General features: G+C 41.3%; 1 protein-coding gene and 1 pseudogene across 8 annotated transcripts in view; both read right to left on the bottom strand.

Annotated features, from left to right (window-relative positions):
* The window catches only part of ABCG2 (ATP binding cassette subfamily G member 2 (Junior blood group)), a 127,627-nt gene that overhangs the window by 70,129 nt on the left and 35,914 nt on the right, over positions 1–21,584 (bottom strand). The window contains exon 1 of one of the 8 annotated variants that reach the window (XM_027544108.1): positions 741–1,237. The exons of 6 other annotated variants lie outside the window; for them this stretch is intronic. The gene's annotated coding sequence lies outside the window, so the exon portion shown is untranslated. Of the gene's footprint in view, positions 1–310; positions 409–740; positions 1,238–21,584 lie in introns of those variants that run through there. One more of the 8 variants, XM_027544110.1, reaches the window with a different exon arrangement.
* LOC113894146 lies at positions 5,529–6,668 on the bottom strand (annotated as a pseudogene).

Here is a 21,584-nt window from a genome sequence, read left to right as displayed (position 1 = left end):
CCGGCTAAAACACACTGCTGCTGCTGCTGCTAAGTCGCTTCAGTCGTGTCCGACTCTGTGTGACCCCATGCTACCAGACACGAAATCGGTTGCACCAAGGAGCTGTTTTCTGGAGGCGGGGTGGAGGTCCAAATTTAGGGGAGTCTAAATTTTCAGTCTGTTTCATACTCACTTTCAAATAAAACTGAGAGGGAATAATTAAAACCTAGTCATTTCAATTGTACAGTTTTCTATTGCCTACCAAATGCACACACAATAGCCACGGACCTTTTATGCCATATATTCCAAACGGTTTTCACAATTTACTCACAGTTAGCGGTTCAGTTTTAACCGAGGGCTTCAATCTCAGGAGCTGTTGTGCTCAGAGGCAGAGCACTAACAATCATTTATATAAAACGCTGAGTCAGCTGGACCTTCCAAATATACCCTACGGAAGCATCTCCTACTTAACAATGACATCAGGCATCCGTACAGTGCTTCCTAAATGGTGAAAAGCTTTTACAAAAACTCTCTGGCTCCTTTCCTCCTTCCAGCGTCTCCCCAGTCCCTATCAGACCGCCGGAAACTCCCTCTAGCGTCTCGCTCGCTCGGGATTCGCCCGGTAACGGCGTGGGATTCAGGACACAGCCCGCGCTGGAGGCAAAGCCCGGCCGGGGGCGACTTTCCCCGACCAACGCCCACGACCCCCGGCGGCAGCCCACCCACCGCGCCCACGCGCCCCCCTAGCACCCCGCACTCACCGGCGCAGCGGCTGACCTGGGAAGGCACTGGCCCCGGGTTACCGTCACGTCGGAGAGAGCGGGCGGCGAGCCGGCGGTCGAGGGCCGACGAGCGAGCGCAGGCAGCACCGACTTCAGCCTCACTTCGCAAGCTTTAGACTGCTGACCGGGACAGCGCCCGGCAGCGGCCCCACCCTCACGCCCCTGTTCCCTCAGGGTCGATGCCCGAGGGCCCGTGAAAGGCGTGGCGCTGCCTGCCTGGCTGCGATAAGCGCCCGGCGTCTGGGCTGAGAGCACGCAAGTGTCATTAGAGGACCCAGCCAGGTACTGGACCTGACCGTCACCCGGCCGCCGGGAAGAGGTCAGGGAAATGACTATATCCCTGGGCTTGCGGCGACAACGCTACAAATCCTGCTTCCCGGGCTGGTATGAAATAGACAGTGGGGAGTACCCCTGGAGACCAACCACAAAATGCTACCCGGGGGGATCAATACCTGGTCTGACCTGGGCGGATTTGGCCACTGCCAGTGTCCCACGCCCCTAAATACCCGGGGACCCTGGCACCGAGGTTTTTTCCTGTCACACACATTGTCCACCCCCAGGGCAAGTAGGCGGTCTCTAATGAATGAGCTTCTGAGAAATAAGGTCCCTGCTTCCCAGGGCCAATAAAATCAGGAACTGAATCTAAGGGTGTCCGGAGGGGGAAACAAAACTTTTTGAATGAAAATATTCAGTGAATAGTTTAAATATGTTCCTCACAATCCTGTGATACATGCATCTATTCAATACTCCGATCGTGTAGAAAAGCTGTAAGAGTGTGCAGATTCAGGAAAAGAGTACATAACCTCTTCCTAATGCTTTCTCAAGCGGATCATTGCCATCAAATTCTGTTCGAAAATTTAAGATTGAAGCCAGCATTTCATAATTGCATTGCATTATAGAAATGAGTCGTTTTAAGTTCTAAGTTAACATTTTACTTTGGGCTAAGCTTCACAGGTGGCTCAGTGGTAAAGAATTTGCCTGCTGCTGCTGCTGCTCTTAGTAGTAAAGAATCCACCTGCAAGCAGGAGGCACAGGTTTGATCCCTGGGTCAGAAAGAGCCCCTGGTGAAGGAAATAGCAACCCACTCAGTCTTCTTGCTGGAGAATCCCATGGACAGAGGAGCCTGGCTGGCTATAGTCCATGGAGTCAGAAAGAGTCAGACACGACTTAGTGACTGAACAAAACCAACTATTTTCAAATGCCCTGTTTTCTCATTTAGTGTTTGGGTATTTTAGGTAATAGAATATTAGGGAGGGAGGAACCTAAAGACTACCTTCCTAATTTTAAGATGACCCACCTGGTCCAAATGAGGCCATCTTGCACAAGGTCAAAAGTTAGGAGGATAAATGGGTGACTCAGTTTCTCAGACCACTGCCCTCTGCTCACCCTCTTTGAACAGAATAACTGCCCAGTATTTATAGTGCCTGGTTATTGGGACAACTACTGAATGTGTTCTCTTTTTTCTTTGACCCCACAGTACCCACTGTTTCAGCCAATGAAGATCTTAGCTCCGGGCAGGGATCAAACCAATGCTTCCTGCAGTGGGAGCATGGAGTCTTAACCACTAAACAATTAGGGAAGTCCCTAGATGTGTTCTTAATCTAACACTTTTTCATTTCCATGTAACTAAGCTTTTTGTTCCTCTCTTATGATATATCAAGAAATAGATGAAAATCATCTATACCCACCAGCCACATACCATCTGCTTTTAGTCTCTTTCTCTGCATACATATTTTCTTAAAAAACAAAAATGGGCTTGTATACAGAGTACGGGGATGGACATCATTATCTCTGGAGTCAGATAGTCTGTGTCTGAATTCTGGCTCTCTCAAACCCTGGAGACCTGAACTAGTTCCTTAGCCTTTAAGTAGTTATCGGTAATCAGGGGAAAGGGTCTCTCAGGATAGTTACATTAAATGAGACAATGTGTATAAAGCACTGATAATGTATGTAATGTCATTAGATAGCACTTAATAGATGCTGGGGCTTCCTAGGTAGCTCAGTGATAAAGAATCTGCTGGCCAATGCAGGAGTCCATCCTAAAGGAAATCAGTCCTGAGTGTTCATTGGAAGGACTGATGTTGAAGCTGAAACTCCAATACTTTGGCCACCTAATACGAAGAGCTGACTTGTTTGAAAAGACCCTGTTGCTGGGAAAGATTGAAGGTGGGAGGAGAAGGGGACGACAGAGGATGGGATGGTTGGATGGCATCACCAACTCAACGGACATGAGTTTGAGTAAACTCCGGGAGTTGGTGATAGACAGGGAGGCCTGGAGTGCTGCAGTCCATGGGGTTGCAAAGAGTCGGACACGACTGAGCGACTGAACTCAATGCAGGAGAGGCAAGAGACCAAGGTTCAATCCCTGGTTCAGCAAGCTCTGCTGGAGTAGGAAACAGCAACCCATGCCAGTACTCTTGCCTAGAAAATTCTATGAACAGAGAAGCCTGGTGGGCTTTGTGGAGAGTCAGACACAACTGAGCGCGCACACACACTAGATGGTAGCTATTACTATTAATATTTTGTAAAACTGCTATTTTGCAACATGGTTCCCTGTCATTCAAAATCTTTCTACAACTTTATATTTAATGGGCACATGGTATTCAGTGTTTGTTATGTACTTTAACCAATCTTCCTATTATTCACAAAATATCTTTATAAGCTCTGTCATTACACACACACTCAGATAAATTCCAGACAGGGAATTGCTGAGGCAAAAGGTATGCTCATTTAAAAGTTTTTAATACATATAGCTAAATTTCCCACAAAAAGTTGGTCCCAGATTCAGTCTCCCAACAATTTAAGAGTGCTTTGTGCTCAGTCCCATTTGCCTCTGCCCTTGAAGTCATAGTCATGTTTTACATGCCTTACAGTCAAATCATAGACTTATCAAAGTCAGGATTTCCCAACTGAAAGCTATGAGGTCAACTGGAGTTCACACCTTTGATACACATATCATTGTTGTTCAGTAGCTAAGCCGTATCTGACTCCTTGCATCCCTATGCAACTACAGCACATCAGGCTTCCCAGTCTTTCACTATCTCCTGGAGTTTGCCCAAACTCATGTCTCAGTCGGTGCTGCCATCCAGCCATCTCATCCTCTGTCTCCCCCTTCTCCTCCTGCCTTCAATCTTTCCCAGCATCAGACTATTGGAAAAACCATAGCTTTGACTATATGGACCTTTGTTCACAAAGTGATATCTCTGCTTTTTAATATGCTGTCTAGGTTTGTCATAGCTTTTCTTCCAAGGAGCACATTTCTTTTAATTTCATGGCTGCAGTCACCATTCACAATGATTTTGGAGCCCAAGAAAATAAAATCTGTCACGGTTTACATTTTTTCCCAATCTATTTGCCACGAAGTGATGGTACTGGATACCATGATCTTAGTTTTTTGAATTTTAAATTTTAAGCCAGCTTTTTCACTCTCCTCTTTCACCTTCATCAAGAGGCTCTTTAATTCCTCTTTGCTTTTGGCCATTAGAGTGGTATCATTGGCGATCTTAAATGAGCACTAGAAGGGCCTAGGTGTCACCATGCGTTTCTGTAGGCAATGCACATAGGCATAGCTAGATGTTTCAGAAAAAATGCCTTCAGGAAGGAAGCCAATGGTCTTATTCATAAAATCACTTGAGCCACCCTTTTGAAAACTCTAAAAATAACTGGAAGATTTTGCAGTGGGGGCAGGGAGGGAGCCTAATACTCCTTTCCAATCATCACACCAGTGAAGGGTGTTTGCTTGTATGGCTTTCAGTGCTTGATGGAATGTCAGCAACAGATGAGTTGATATCAACTTAATGTTGATAAATGTAATGTTGATAAACTTTATTAATAAAGTTAATAAATTAACTTAATGTTGACAAAGTATAAAGGGTATGATTTATTATACAGAATGGCAAGAAAGTAAAAATCAAAAACAAAGTCTTCTCATTAAAGGAACAAGCTTCCTGGGCCTATAATGCCATCAATCAGGCAACCCTATTATCAAAGCTCTTATATGGACCTATTAGAAGCTCTCTTCATCCTTCTCATAGAATTCTTAATATCCTCCAAAGCTCTCCCAGCCCCCTTGAGCTCTCTCTGTCTGCTTGCCTGGCTACCAATTGCAAGGAAGTGGTAAGGACTTGGCCCATTCCTTATGTGTTCTCTAAGTGGTGAACACAATTCCCCCTTAGCAAATTCAGGTGTCAGCTCAATTCAGTTGCTCAGTCCTGTCCGACTCTTAATTACCCCATGGACTGCAACACACCAGGCCTCCCTGTCTACCACCAACTCCTGGAATTTACTCAAATTCATATCCATTGAGTCAGTGATGCCATCCAACCATATCATCCTCTGTCATCCCCTTCTCCTCCCACCTTCAATCTTTCCCAGCATCAGGGTCTTTTCAAATGAGTCAGCTCTTCACATCAGGTAGCCAAGGTATTGGAGTTTCAGCTTCAACATCAGTCCTTCCAATGAACATTCAGGACTGATTTCCTCTAGGATGGACTGGTTGGATCTCCTTGAAGTCCAAGGGACTCTCAAGAGTCTTCTCCAACACCACAGTTCAAAAGCATCAATTCTTAAGCACTCAGCTTTCTATAAAGAAAATAACTCTCACATCTATACATGACTACTGGAAAATAGACGGATCTTTGTTGGCAAAGTGAGGTCTCTGCTTTTTTTTTTTTCTTGCAAAGCCCTGGGGCCTGGCTGTCTTTAATGATGTTTGTGAGCCTTCATGAAGAAAAAAATGCAGCCCATATCGCAAATTCTAACAACCAGTAGCAGCACACAGATAATCTAAGTTTTATTATGAATTTAAAAATCTAAACATTTCAAGAGGACTGTGAAGCCTGCCCACAGAGCCGCCCTGCTGCATTTCCAACTCTCCATATCCATACCTCACTGCACACGCCCCAGTGACGCACAACCCGCAGCATAGCGAGTGTCCTTTATTTGTACTACTGGTAGAAAACTGGGTTTTAGATTTCAAAATCTGTATTACAAAATTACAAGCAGCAGTTTTGAGCGTTTCAACAATGTTGATGAACTCTACTTTGCTGACACAAGGCAGGACCTGTCCGAGGTGGACTGTTACACATCCTGAGGTGCTGAGGCCGCCCTGCTCAGGACCCATTTGCAACGGTGTCTTCTTCCATCTCCTCTTCACCATCATCAGTGGGGCCTGCTCTGCGTTCTCTGCCAGGTGTCTGACCGGACTGCAGCAAGCCCTTCAGCCGCTCCACTTCAGCCAAAGTTGACGCATTTGCTATAGCATTCTTGATGGCTTCCACGTCCCCTGGGGATGGCCCACCTTTCTTTTTGTCAGTCGGCAAACCAGCACCTGGATTGAAAGTTTTGCTCCTGGCAATATCCTTTGCAAGTTGTGCACCCCGTTTGCCCTTGAACATTTTCTCTGCTTCCTGACGCTCTTTTAGTTTCACTTTTTGGAAATCCAGTACTCTGACTTGTGGAACTTTATAAATCACATAGAGTCTGTAATGCTTCTTATTGGTTACAGGGTTCCTTAGAATACTCAGATAAGTCAGTGACTTGAGAGATGCCAGAGGGTCCAGATCACCCAGTTCCACAAGACTGTTATTGGTGAGAATGAGTTCTGTCAGACAAGGCAGAGCCTGATCAAGCCCCTCACCTATACGGCATATTCTATTGTTGTTCACTAATAATGTTTTTAGTCTTCTCAACAAAGGAAAACCATCCAGTTTCCTGATTTCATTGTTGGAAAAATCAATGGCATCAAATTGGTCTAAGGTGGCACCGAGATTTTCAATGACAGGAATTTTATACCCCCGCAGGTCCAGCTCTCGGTCCCTCACCGCGTTAGTGTACTGCGCCGCCTGCTCGATCAGGTCCGCCGTCAGCTTCACCATCCTGCAGCCTCCTGCCCGCCGCTCCTCCTGCTTATGTCTCTGCTTTTTAATACACAGTCTAGGTTGGTCATAACATTTCTTCCAAGGAGTAAGCATCTTTGAATTTCATGGCTGCAGTCACCATCTGCAGTGATTTTGGAGCCCACAAAAAATAAAGTCTGCCGCTGTTTCCACTGTTTCCCCATCTATTCGCCATGAAGTGATGGGACTGGATGCCATGATCTTAATTTTCTGAATGCTGAGCTTTAAGCCATCTTTTTCACTCTCCTCCTTCACTTTCATTAAGAGGCTCTTTAGTTCTTCACTTTCTGCCATAAGGGTGGTGTCATCTGCATATCTGAGGTTATTGATATTTCTCCCAGCAATCCTGATTTCAGCTTGTGCTTCATCCAGCCCAGCATTTCTCATGATGTACTCTGCATATAAGTTAAATAAGCAGGGTGACAATATACAGTCTTGACATACTCCTTTTCCTATTTGGAACCAGTCTGTTGTTCCATGTCCAGTTCTAACTGTTGCTTCCTGACCTGCATACAGATTTCTCAAGAGGCAGGTCAGGTGGTCTGGTATTCCCATCTCTTTCAGAATTTTCCACAGTTGATTGTGATCCACACAGTCAAAGGCTTTGGCATAGTCAATAAAGCAGAAGTAGATGTTTTTCTCAGAGAAGGCAATGGCAACCCACTCCAGTATTCTTGCCTGGAAAATCCCAGGGACAGAGGAGCCTGGCAGGCTGCAGTCCATGGGATCTCGAAGAGTCGGACACAACTGAGCGACTTCACTTTCACTTTTCACTTTCATGCATTGGAGAAGGAAATGGCAACCCACTCCAGTGTTCTCACCTGGAGAATCCCAGGGATGGCGGAGCCTGGTGGGCTGCCGTCTATGGGGTCGCACAGAGTCGGACACGACTGAAGCGACTTAGCAGCAGCAGCAGCAGCAGTTTTTCTGGAACTCTCTTGCTTTTTCGATGATCCAATGGATGTTGGGCAATTTGATCTCTGGTTTCTCTGCCTTTTCTAAAACTAGCTTGAACATCTGGAAGTTCACAGTTGACGTATTGTTGAAGCCTGGCTTGGAGAATTTTGAGCATTACTTTACTAGCGTGTGAGATGTCAGGTGTCAGGCAGGGCTTATTATAGCCCTGGGGGCATTTGGGAATATAATATCTGTATTGGCTCCCAGTGTATTTATTTTCACTACTACTTAAGTTGAAGCAAATAAAAACCAGTGCAAGAGGCTGTATGCACCATGACCCCCACCATGGCTCTGCTTATCAGCTACCAGGGGCCTTCGATCAATTCAGTGAGAGAACAGTTAGTCTCTAAATAGAAACAGGGTATAAACAACACTTTCCAAAAGTCTCACTATAAAAGAAAGGTGAGAGAAAGCAGTATATCTAAAGCCTATCTTGGGGCTCTGAGAAAATATTTCTTGTTTGGTTTAAATTAGGCCAGAATAGGTGTGCATGCCAAGAAGACAAGCCATAAAGAGGAAAAGGTGGTTAATCAGGTAACTTAGAAAACAGAATGGATCTAGAATTCAGAGGAATTAGAAAAGAAAAGCAAATATTATATATTTTTTAAGTTGTGACCAAAGGGAAGGGAGTCAAGATGTGTAGATAAATGTTTTAATTAGGGAAAAGAGAGAAAATTGAAAGAAATATCTTTGCTTCTTTCCCTAAACGCCTACTTGTCTTTCTTAAAAGTCCTTTGTTTTCCCATAGAATCCCTTTCTCCCCATCCCACTTTCCCCTATTAAACTGGTCTATAAACCCCAGGACCTTATCTTTTTTCCTTTAATCTGTTGTCAATTAACTTTCAGCTCATCCCCCCCCCACCACTAGACCTAAATTGTAGACAAAAAGTTTTTCTTCCAAGGGACCTAAAGAGAGATTGCCAAGCACCAAGACCCCTAAGACTGGATTCTATAAATGTGGTGACATCAGAGTTACAAATGGACATGGCTTTCCCAATCACAGAGAAGTAAAGCTAGAGCAGGTTAGAAGGCTGAATAAATTTGAGGATGTGGTTTTGCTAGGTGGGTAAGGCAACAGAAAAATGGAGCAAGAGTTTGAGCAGGTTAAGTGATTCATCACAGAAAAGTGAAGGCAGGAAGACAGACGTGGTGAGGGGACCTAAATTAGGGTCACTTGGAGGCTGAAGAGCTGAAACCAGAGGGTGAAGTCACTGAATATAATAATATTATATTATTAGCAATAATATTAGCATATAATATAATATTATCAATCCAGGCTTGACAAGGTCCCATGATTTGAACATGACAGTTGAATTACGGAAATGGAAGAAAGGTATATCTGTCTTCTAGTGCTGAGTAAGAACTTGGCATCGGTTTAGCATCTTAAAGCAATACTCATTTATTATTTCACTGGAGGTAAGGAATCTAGGTGGGCTAGGCTGGGCTCTGCTTAGGCTATCATGCATTCAATCCAGTCGGTCAGCTGGATTCTTATCCGAAGACTTCCATCTGAAGAATCTGCTAAGGACCAATTGTTGGCAGAATCCATTTCTTTGTAGTTTTAGGACTGAGGTCTGTGTTTCCTTGCTGACAGTCAACCATCTTCTTCAGGCTGCCCACATTCCTTCTCATGTGACTCCTCATCTCAAAGCACATCCTCAAACTTCTCTCGGATTTTATATCCCTCTTTTTAAAGGGCTTGTGTGATTACATCAGGCCCATCTAGATAATTTCACTATTTTGGGGTGAATTCATTTGGAACTTCAGTCACAACTTCAGAATTCCTCAGAGCAGTTCCCAGATGGGGATTTTTAGAATTCTGCCTACACTGAAGGTTACGTTGAGATCAAAGAACACAAAAGCTAGGGTGATGGCTTGGTCATCTAAATAAACACAGACTCTGCCAAGGTAGTGACCATCTTGGAAAGAAGAGAAATATCAAAAACCAATTATCAATGTCTTTTATGGGTATGGAGAAAAGAGGCTGGCATTAATACAGAGAGACAGCATAATGGGGGGGAAAGGGGAGTGGTGAGAGAGCAGGGTGTGGTGGAGGTGTTGAGGCCAGATGTGAAGCCAGATCACCTTGATTCTAATAATTTTCTTTATGTAGCAGACAAGAGACCAAATAATTCATTTGGTTGTAAAGTTCACAGAGGTAGTCAAGCCCTAAAAAATAAGCATAGTAGAGGGGGAAATGTATATAATTAGGTACAGATAATTAATCTGCAGAGTTAGAAAGTGGGGCAGAAGATGTAACATTTGTCCTTGAAAAATAGACTGAAAGTTTAAATGTTGACAGTTCACCAAACTAAATTTCACATATCTATAAAGTCTTTAAACTTTTTAATTGAAGTATAATACACATATAGAAAATGTACAGAAAATCTAAGTAAACAGCTTGATGTATATTTACAAAGTAAACACACTTGTATATCTGTTACTCAGATCAAATGTATGCATATATATTTGTATGTGTATTTGTTATATGTCAATTATATTTCAATAAAAATAAACAAGCCAAAAAAAAAAAACCAAATAAACAAAACTCATATATAGTGATAAAAGTGAGATGAGTAGTTATCTTTGGAAGGGACAATAACTAGGGTAGAACATAATGGAAACTTCTGGGATATTGAGAATAAACAAATATAAAAATATATATACACATATATATAGACAGAGAGATAGAGAAAGAGGTTAGGGTGGCAGATATACAGGTATGTTCACTTTTTAAATATACACCAAATCGTTTACTTAAGATTTTCTTTGCTTTTTCTGTATGTATGTTATACTGCAATTTAAAAGTTTACTTAAACAAAAGACGTTATGAACACGTGATATGGGGAAAAGAAAGACGAGGAGATGCTAGATTAAAACAAGTTGATTAAGTAGGTTTCATCATTGCAGAACACGTATACAGCATTTGTTCATGGAAGCTCTTCACCAAAAAGTAGCTCAATCACTGTATTCTCAGAAACATACTAACAAAAATGTAAGAGAATCTTCTGGGGCCAAATGTGGAGGCCCTAAGGCCAAACCAAGAGTGCAGATTTATCTTGAGAGTGAGAAACCATTGAAAGTTTAGTGTAGAGGGATGACACTGTCAAAGTGGTGTTTAGGAAGAGTAATCTGTTTACGTATAGGATGGATGGCGGATGTGGGAAAGCAGTGAACAGTCTGGGAATGAAAAAAATAGACTGAACTAGAGTTTTATGGTGGAAAAAAATTTGTGAGGAAAGAAACACCATAAAGGAAGAATTTACAGTCCTGGTAACAGATAAAACATTGAATGGGAGAGACAAAGAAGCTGGAACGTCTTGTGGGCCATTAAAGGGAATTACGAAAGTAGAAAGTATGTCTCCCACCTCAGTGTATTTCCTAAACGTTGCCTTGCTCAGAGCCTTGAACACAACAGATACTTGATAAATATTTATTGACTGAATAATAAAAGTGAGTTTATCTCATGTAATTCAGGGGCTTATCCACCCTGACCTGAATGTTGTAAAAGTGGAGAAGGGTTTATTGAGACTGCCCTTTTTCATATGATACCTTACTGACTACTATAACATTTTATTGCCTGTAGAGACAAGAATTCATTCGTGGGAGCAACTGAAGTTAAAGTGTAATGAGCATTAAGTGACACATCATTCATTATATAATGCCTTAGACTTTTTTCATTTCTGGCTGTCATGCCATCTATTATAACAGATGATGTCAACAGAGCCAAAGCTTATAACTTCATCCAGAATGAGATTTTAGTCTTCTCCATGTCATCACCCATATTAGAGCAAGAAATATACATTAATTATTCTATTTTATAACAAAGTCAACAGCCAGTCTAGATGTACCCAAGGTTCATCTCACCTCTACAGCTTTTGCTATTTGACCCTTGGGTGCCTCAATTTCTTTACTTCAAATTAAGGGTGATAATACCTATGCCACGGGGTTGAATAAAGACAATAAAATTATGTATATTTGGAAAATATAAGGTAGCCTCAATCTTTCCCCAGTACCAATAGTAGTGGCTAATGTTTATTGAGTACTTGGTACTTGCCAGGCAGTGTTCTAAGTGCCTTTAGGTTTTGTGCAGTTTTTTCTAAATCTCATTTGATCTTTACAACAATGCCTTTAGGTGGGTTCTGTTAAAATTTTTATCTTGAAGATGAAACTGAAGCATAGTGGGATTATGCAAAAACTGCTATAAGATTTCTTTGGAGAGAGAAAGTAAAATAAATTTGTTCACCCTTCAATATCCTGCTCAGTCACAATGGATCAAAATAAAAGAAGAAAAACAAGAAAATCCAGGCAGTTGCAAAACCAAGATGAATATCTCCATGAAAGAAATCCAAAGTGGTGAGAATTACCAAGGTTGTGGGTTGAAGGTCTTGAGTCCAGGAACAGGTAATGGTGGTAAGGAGTTTGGCTCAATAAAGGGGACTCCACTGACAAAAAGTTGGGGACCAGAACCAGGCTCTCTGCTTGAAGCCCAGGCAGGGATGAGGCTGCCCACTTATAAAAGGGTGGAGTGGGACTTCCCTGGTGGTGCAAAAACTCAGTGCCAATGCAGGGGGTCCAGGTTTGATCCCTGATTGGGGAACTAGATCCCACATGCCACCACTAAAGATCCTGCATGCCTCAATGAAGACTGAAGATCCCATGTGCTGCAACTAGGACCGTCGCAGCCAAATAAAAGTATATTTTTAAAAATACACTAGTATTAAAAATAAATAAGAGTGTAGATAGTGGGAGAAAGTGATGTGTGGTATGGATGGAAATGCTGAGGCAGAGACACACCACCTGATGGTGAAGCCCCTCAGCCCATCATGTCTCCCTGGGGCCTCTAGGGGCCTCCGTGCCTCCATAAAGCAGGGTGGGCGGGGGCAGGCAGTGGACCCTGAGAGCCACTGGAGTGGACCTCTGACTGTGATGTGCCTGGTCTCACCTGTTGCTTCTGAGAAGGTCTCTAACACTGCTGGATGAACTGTGGCACCTCCACGGCCTTCTGTTCACTAACAGACTGTTCCTCAACCAAAGTGTGAAATTCAAGCTACAATCCCGGCCTTACCCAACCTCAGTAATTTGTAAGACTGATAATGAAATAAATCATGTTAATCCCAAAATTAAAAAAAAAGTACAGCTAAGTACATGTCCGACTCTTTGAGACCCCATGGACTATAGCCCACCAGGCTCCTCTGTTCATGGGCTTTCCCAGGCAAGAATACTGGGGTGGGTTGCTCTTTATTTCCATTAATCTTTCTTTTAACTGTCTATCCATTTGAATCCAGGAACTCTGCTCAGTGTTATGTGGCAGCCTGGATGGGATTTCAGTAAGTTTTTTTTTAATTTCTAAGAGTAATATTTTGTTCTTCTTCAAATTGGCCTAATCATTAGTCTCCTATTTTTGCTCATGTTTTCAAAGTCCTTTTTTAATCTAAAAGCATTTCAAGCAGACTTATTTTTTTAGTTTACTTATGATAATTAATTATAAAAGTTGAACTCTCTATGGTTCTGGGTTTGCTATCTATGGCTTGCTTGATTTTTGTTTTATACTTTTTACTATGAGCTTTTTGTTGACTGTCTCCAGGAATTCTTTGAGGCCTGCTTGAGGGTATGCTCATCTGGAAAAGTCTATTTTTACTTCTCTCAGGCACCTGGGGATAGTACCTAACCTGCTACTCTTTAAATTATAGGCTTGTGTTTTGGGATCAGGCAAAATATGTGGACTGAGTCCCAAACTATGTGACATCTAGCCAGAAGAAAAAGTTCTCAAAGAAAATGTTGTTGGTTTTTTTTTTAACTTCCATTCATAGCCCAGTCCAGTAAGGAAACGTGTTCTTATGGTTCACCTTGAGTTTGCCCGTTGTAAGGGTATGCCTCTCTTAGATGTAGGTACTATGCTTCCCTTCTACGTGACTTCAGGCTTTGTTTCTGTCCCTTCTGTGCAATGCAGTTCAGAGTGTCAATAAAGAATACTGTAGGCCTCAGAGTATCCAAGGCTCTAAAATTTAGTTTACCTGCCTGGTCTGTACTCCATTCTGATCTTAGTGGGAATCATCCAATCAATTAAGAGTGGTTTCAATATTTTCAACAACGACCTACTATATACACATGGAACTCTGCTCAGTGTTATGTGGCAGCCTGGATGGGAAGGGAGTTTGGGGGAGAATGGATACATGTATATATATGGCTGAGTCCTTTCACTGTTTACCTGAAGCTATCACTATATTGTTAATTGGCTATACCTCAATGGAAAATAAAAAGTTTAAGTTAAAAAATAAGAGTGGTTTTAATATTTTATCAAGCATTTTTAGATATTATGTAGCTGAATAGTTTCAGGGCCTCTTAACTCTGCAATATTGCTGAAACTAGAAATTCTCAAATGTATCTGTCATCTTTTTCACTTTTTCTTACCACTGTAGTGGCTCAGACAGTAAAGAATCTGCCTGCAATGTAGGAGACCCAGGTTCAATCCCTGGGCCGGAAAGATCCCCTGCAGAAGGGAATGGCTACCAACTCCAGTATTCTTGCCTGGAGAATTCCATGGACAGAGGAGCCTGGAAGTCTACAGTCTCAAAGAGTAGGACATGACTGAATGATTAACACACACATACACAGAAATTTCCAAGCATTTCACAAGTAGAAAGAATAGTATGATGAATGACTATATGCTAATCTCAACTGGTAGTCAATTTTCATTTCACTGATACTCCTCTTTTTTCCCCCTTTCCCACAGATTACTTTGAAACAAATTTCAGACAACAAATAATTTTATTTCATAAATATTTTCTTTCATGTCTGAAGATGTGGATCTTAGTAATTTTCATTTTATCTCAAATATTCATCTTTCACCAACTTAAAAAAAATAATTTAATTAATTTATTTATTTATTTTTGGCTGTGCTGGGCCTTCCTTGATGCCTGGTCTTTTTCTCTAGTTGTAGCAAGTGGGGGCTACTCTCTAGCTGCAGTACGTGGACTTCTCATTGCCACAGCTTCTCTTGTCGCAGAGCACAGGCTCTGTGGCACACGGGCTTCTATAACTGAAGCACCTGAGCTCAGTAGTTGTGGCTCCCAGGCTCTGGAGCACAGGCTCAATTGTTGTGGTGCATAGGCTTAGTTACTCTGTGGCATGTGGGATCTTCCCAGATCAGGGATCAAACCCATGTCTCCTGCTTTGGCAGGTGGGCTGCCAATTGATCCTGATGGGCTATAGTCCATAGAGTTGCAAAAGAGTTGGACAAAACTTAGCGACTTCAACAACAATATTCAACATGGTACTGGAAGTTGTAGCTAAAGCAAATTAGGCAAGAAAAGGAGAGGCGACCAGACTTGAAGGAAATAAAATAATTTCTGTTAATAGGTGACATTATTTTTTATGAAGAAAATGCTAAAGATTTCACACAAAAAAACTTAGAGCTAATAAATTCATCAAAGCTTCAGCATACAAAGTCAATACATAAAAATCAGTGGATTTTCTATACTCTAGCAATGAACAATCTGAAAAGGAAATTAAGAAAACAATTTCATTTATAATAGCTTCAAAAAGAATAAAATAAATTTAACCAACAAAGTGAAAGACTTGTACACTGTAAACTACAAGGCAATACAATAATTTAAATACAAGACAACACAATAAATTAAAGAAAACATAAATGAATGGAAAGACATCATGTATTCATGGATTGGAGATTTAAGATTGTTAAAATGACAATACTACCCAAAATGATCCACAGATTGAATGCAATTACTCTCTAAATTCCAGTGTGTTTTTGCAGAAATAGAAAAATTCATCCTAAAATTCACATGAATCTCAAAGAATCCCAAATACCCAAAGTAATCTTGAAAATGAAGAACGAAGTGGAGTTCTCACACTTTCTGATTTCAAAAATTGCTGGAGAGTAACTTCATGGGAAATAGATGGGGAAACAGTGGAAACAGTGTCAGACTTTATTTTTGGGGGCTCCAAAATCACTGCAGATGGTGACTGCAGCCATGAAATTAAAAGACACTTACTCCTTGGAAGGAAAGTTATGACCAACCTAGATAGCATATTCAAAAGCAGAGACATTACTTTGCCAACAAAGGTTCGTCTAGTCAAGGCTATGGTTTTTCCTGTGGTCATGTATGGATGTGAGAGTTGGACTGTGAAGAAGGCTGAGCGCCAAAGAATTGATGCTTTTGAACTGTGGTGTTGGAGAAGACTCTTGAGAGTCCCTTGGACTGCAAGGAGATCCAACCAGTCCATTCTGAAGGAGATCAGCCCTGGGATTTCTTTGGAAGGAATGATGCTAAAGCTGAAACTCCAGTACTTTGACCACCTCATGTGAAGAGTTGACTCATTGGAAAAGACTCTGATGCTGGGAGGGATTGGAGGCAGGAGGAGAAGGGGACAACAGAGGATGAGATGGCTGGATGGCATCACTGACTCAATGGACGTGAGTCTGGTTGAACTCTGGGAGTTAGTGATGGACAGGGAGGCCTGGCGTGCTGCGATTCATGGGGTCGCAAAGAGTCGGACACGACTGAGCGACTGAACTGAATATCAGCATCATGGCAGTGTAAGATGCTTTATTTCTCCCCCTCAATTTCCAACTAGTAAGACATTCATAACTTGCCTCTGTTCAAACTACCAGGATGCTGCAGAGACCCACACATCTGTATACCTGAAGGTGGGTGGTTTGGAACACACAGAGGAGATGGAACTAGGGTAACAGTGGCGGCAGTGCCTACAACCCCCGCTTCTCTTCTGAAATGGCTAAGCCTGCAGTCCCAGAGAGCCAGGCAGCAGCCGTGGAGGCAGTGCATATGGCTTCCTGGTCATGGCAGAACCAGGCAGCAGTAGTGGCAGGGCCCATGACTCCGGTCCTTCAAGCCATGGTGGTGCCCGTGACCCTCATCCCCCTGCCCATGGTGGTGCCTACAAACCTGACAACCCCAGCTGTGGTGGAGGCACCTGTCTGACCCCAGCTTCTCCCACCCACCCCTCCTGCTGAGACTAACCAAGTGACCCCGGACACAGCGGGGCACCCATCATCCCAGTTCCCCTGGCAGCAATGACAGTGACAGCAATGGCACCAACATCAGCAGGGCACCAATGAGCCCAGAGGCACAAGCAGGGACCACGGAGGGCACCTGTGACACCTCTGGCAAAGGCAGTGAAGGGTGGAAAGTGCCAATTCTCAAATATTGTCAGAGGCAGCTCAGCAAGAAAAGTTGAAAACTTGTGCTATAGCACCATCTACTAAAAAACAGAAGAAAGACCTCTAATTATCAATCTGTTGAATTGTTAGAATCTAAGTAAACAAAACTTCATCTAAATTAGAAAGGGGTTTGCTACTTCAAACCAGGGGCTTTCCAGAGGTTAAAGCATCTGCCTACAATGCGGGAGACGGGGTTTCAATCCTTGGGTTGGGAAGATCTCCTGGAGAAGGAAATGGCAACCCACTTCAGTATTCTTGCCTGGAAAATCCCATGGACAGAAGAGCCTGGTAGGCTACAGTCCATGGGGTCACAAAGAGTCAGACACGACTGAGCGACTTTCTTTCTTTCTTTCTTTTCTTTCTTGTTACTTTAAATGCACCAGCAGAGAAACAACTCATCAAACACTGTGAAAAAACCCAGTCACACAGTATCACAAAAAGAAAATGACCAAACTTGAAGTCAAGGAAGATTGTGATCCAAATGACAAAGAATTAAAAATAGCCATCATGAAAAACTCAACGGGCATGAGAAAGCTCAGAAGGCAGTTTAGTGAGCCTAGGAATAAAAGTAAGGAACGAACCAATACTTTACCAAAGAGATTGAAACTTTAAAAAAGGACCAAACAAACTGCTGAGCTAAAGAGCTCAATAAATGAGATGGAGAATGCATTAGAAGTATTGGGAAATTCCATTTTCTCACAAAGAAGAGAAAATTAGTGAGCTCAGAGATAGAAATCTAGAAGTGATTTAAGCAGAAGGGGAGAAAGAACCAAGATCTTAAGAAATTGAAGAAACTCTATCCAACTCCATTAGAGAAGGCAACATAAAGAAAATGGGTATCCCAGGAGAAGAGAGAGAAAATGGAGCAGAAAGCTTATTTAAAGAAATAGTAGCTGAGAATGTCCCAAAGATGGGGAAGGAACTGGACATACAAATCTACCAAGTTAACAGAATACCTAATTATCTTGATGCAAAAGAATCTTCTCCAAGACAGAATTTAATAATAAAGAAAGAATTTTAAAGATAGCTATTCCCTGGTGGCTCAGTTGGTGAAGAATCTGCCTGCAGTGCAGGAGACCTGGATTCAATCCCTGGGGTCAGGAAGATCCCCTGGAAATGTGAACAGCAACCCACTCCAGTATTCTTGCCTAGAGAATTCCATGGACAGAGGAACCTGGTGGCTACTGTCCATGGGGTTGCAGAGTCAGATACGACCAAGTGACTAACACACACACAGGGGACAAAAGATAGTAACCTACAAAGATACCCCCATTAAGCTATCCCAGCAGAAACTATAGAGCAAGAGAAGGTGGAGTGATATATTTAAAATATTGACAGATAAAAATTATCACCCAATGTGGAGAAAAGGGAAGCTTTGCTTTGCACACTGTTGGTGAGAATGTAAATTGGTGCAGCTTCTGTGGAAAACAGTACAAAGGTTTATCAAAAAACTGAAAATAGAACTACTTTATGACCCAATAATTCCACTCCTGGGTATACTCACCCCTCCCCGCCAAAGAAAACCAAAAACATTAATTCAAAAAAATTCATGAACTCCAATGTTCACAGCAGCAATATTTACAATTGCCAAGATATGGAAGCAACCTAAGTGTCCATCAAAAGATGAATGGATAAAGAAGATGTGGTATATGTATTCAGTAGAAAACTACACAGTCATAAAAATAAACTTGCCATTTGCAACAACATGAGTGGATCTATAGGGTGTTATGCTAAGTGAAATAAATTAGATGGAGAAAGACAAATACTGTATATTCTCATGTATATGTGTAATCTAAAAAACAAACACAAAAATGAAAAAAGACTCATAGACTCAGAGAACAAAGGGTGGTTGCCAGAATGGAGGGTGGGGGAAGAAATAGACGGAGGAGACTGACAGGTACAGATATCAGGTTATAAAATAAATAAGCCATGGGGATGTAATATACAGTATATATGGTTAACAATATTGTAATAATTTTGAATGAGAGATGGTTATTAGACTTATCATGGCAATCATTTCATAATATATGCAAATGTCAAGTCACTATATAGTACACCTAAAACTAAATAATATTGTATACCAATTATATTTCAATTTTAAAAAACGGTGTTGAGAAAACTAAGTCTATGTGCAAAAGAATGAATATGGAAACTTTCTTTACACCACAGACAGAAAACTAACGAGACGGATAAAAGAACTAAACCTGAGAGCTAAAATCATCCTAAGAATAGATTTGGCAATGATTTCTTCAATATGACACTTGCTTACTTTACAGTATGCTTTCCCTCCTTGGCCTATGACCACTACATGCCAATAGCAACCCTCAGACATATGACCACCAAAAAGGGTAGCAGACATCTCTAAACATCGTCTCTGAGAGGGGCGGGGGATGCACTGCTCTCACTTGAAACCACTGCAAGACTGAAAAAAGATTTGTGTGATGTTAATAGCATATTTTCAGAGTTGGAAGAGAAATCTTCATCTAGTGGGGTATCTTTTTTGACAACTATCCTTAACATAGAAAGTTAAACTGGCTAACTGACCCTTTGGGAACTTCATTTATTTAAAAATTCTTTTTTAATATAAGAATTATGCGTCTCGTTTCAAGTGATTCAAACGATTCAGAAGTTTTAAAAAATCAGTGAAAAAAAAATTTCACATCTGTTCATGGGATTTCCCAGGCAAAAAGACTGGCTGCTGCTGCTGCTGCTGCTGCTAAGTCGCTTCAATCGTGTCCGACTCTGTGCGACCCCCATAGACGGCAGCCCACCAGGCTCTGCTGTCCCTGAGATTCTCCAGGCAAGAACACTGGAGTGGGTTGCCATTTCCTTCTCCAGGGGATCTTCCCAACCCAGGGATTGGACCCAGGGATTGAACCCACTTCTCCCGCTTGGCAGGTGGATTCTTTGTCATTGAGTCACCTGGGAAGCCTTTGCTGAACAGAAGTGACAAAAGCAGGCATCTTTGTCTCATTCCTAATTTTAGGGAAAAGGCTTTGTCTTTCACCATTGAGTAAGATGTTAGCTATGGGTTTTTCATATATGGCCCTTAGGTTAAGGAAGTATCCTTCTACTTCTAGTTTGAGGTTTCTTTTTTTTTTTTAATCATAAAAGGTACTGAATTTTGTCAAATGCTTTTTCTGCATCAATTAAGATGATCATGTAATTTCTTCCCTTCATTATGTTAATATGGTGTATTACATTGATTTTCCTATGTTGAACCATCCTCATATTCCAGGGTTAAATCCTACCTGGTCATGGCATATAATCCATTTAATATGGTGCTCAATTAAACTTGTGAGTATTATATTGAGAACTTTTGCATCTATATTCACAAGGGATAGTGATTTAGTTTTCTCTAGAGTGTCTCTGTGTGGCTTTAGTATCAGGGGGCTGTTGATCTCACAGATGAATTAGGAAGATTCAGGTTTTTTGGAAGAGTTAGTTATTTAAATATTTGGCAGAATCTACCTGTCAAGCCATTTTGTCCATTGCTTTTCTTTGTTTGGGAGGTTTTTAATTACTGATTCAATCTCCTTCCTAGTTATAAGTCTGTTCAGATTTTCTATTTCTTCATGAGTTGGTTTTGGCAGATTGTATTTTTCTAGCAATGTGTCCACCTTACCTAGGTTACCCAATTTGTTGACAAACAATTCTTCATAGTATCCTTTTATATTATTTTTATTTCTATAAAATTTATAGTAATGACCCCACTTTCATTTCTGCTTTTAGTGGTTTCTGTTTTTCCTTAGTCAATATAGTTAAAGCTTTATTGATCTTTCCAAAAAAACAACTTTTTTTTCATGGTATTTTTATACTCAAAAATATACCTACTTATAAAATATGTTAGAGTACTTACTCCATAATTTTATAACTGCTACTTATGTATTTTCTTTATAAGAGTGAGAATTAATTTTTAAGGTTAGTTTCTAGCTTTAAATAGGTACTCAATAAATTCAGTGTTAAATGAATGAATAAGTTTAAAGAGGTAAACAAAAAGAAATATACATAAATCACAAATGCAAATGAGGCATGGCATAGTTTGAGGTAAATGTACAAAGTTAACCCTCAAATACTGAACACAATACAATTCCCTTATCAGCATGAATTCTTTTTCTTTGTTAGTATTTACAACAGTCATTGAGGTGAATTTCTATTTTTAAAGCCTGGTTTCTACAGAGTTTAGAGTTCTTCCTTACTCTTCTTTGATGCTTAACCTGTTGTTTATCATGAGCCAGCAAATAAATCCCTAGTCTTATCAGGAAACATTGATTTTTTTGTACTCCTGCCTTAACTGAACTTCTGACTCCTGGTGTTTTTGTTTGTCCTCAAATCCAGCTGTGCCTCCAGTGCTCCATAAAATGTTTCATACAGCATTGCAATTAAGTCATTCAAACATGCAGGAGTTTATTTACAGAATTAGAAGTGTTAATTCTGCTTAAGTTTTAGGTCCTTTCCAACTCCATCAGTCCGGGATTCTGCTAAAAATGAGATACTCAGCTTGCTGAGTTTAAATGCCACTCAAACACTTCCTAGCAATAGGTTGCAAATTATGGTATAATAATCCTAGAACGCCAAGAACAGGCTTTAGGACTTCACAAACCTTTTATTTAAATATTGTTTTTAAACCGTTTTTGCCATTCAGTTCAGTCAGTTCAGTTCAGTTGCTCAGTCGTGTCTTGACTCTGCGACCCCATGAACCGCAGCACGCCAGGCCTCCCTGTCCATCACCAACTCCTGGAGTTCACTCAAACCCATGTCCATTGA

Source organism: Bos indicus x Bos taurus, chromosome 6 (genome assembly GCF_003369695.1).
Source record: "Bos indicus x Bos taurus breed Angus x Brahman F1 hybrid chromosome 6, Bos_hybrid_MaternalHap_v2.0, whole genome shotgun sequence".
Classification (NCBI taxonomy): domain Eukaryota; kingdom Metazoa; phylum Chordata; class Mammalia; order Artiodactyla; family Bovidae; genus Bos; species Bos indicus x Bos taurus.
This window is presented reverse-complemented; position numbering and strand designations above follow the sequence as displayed.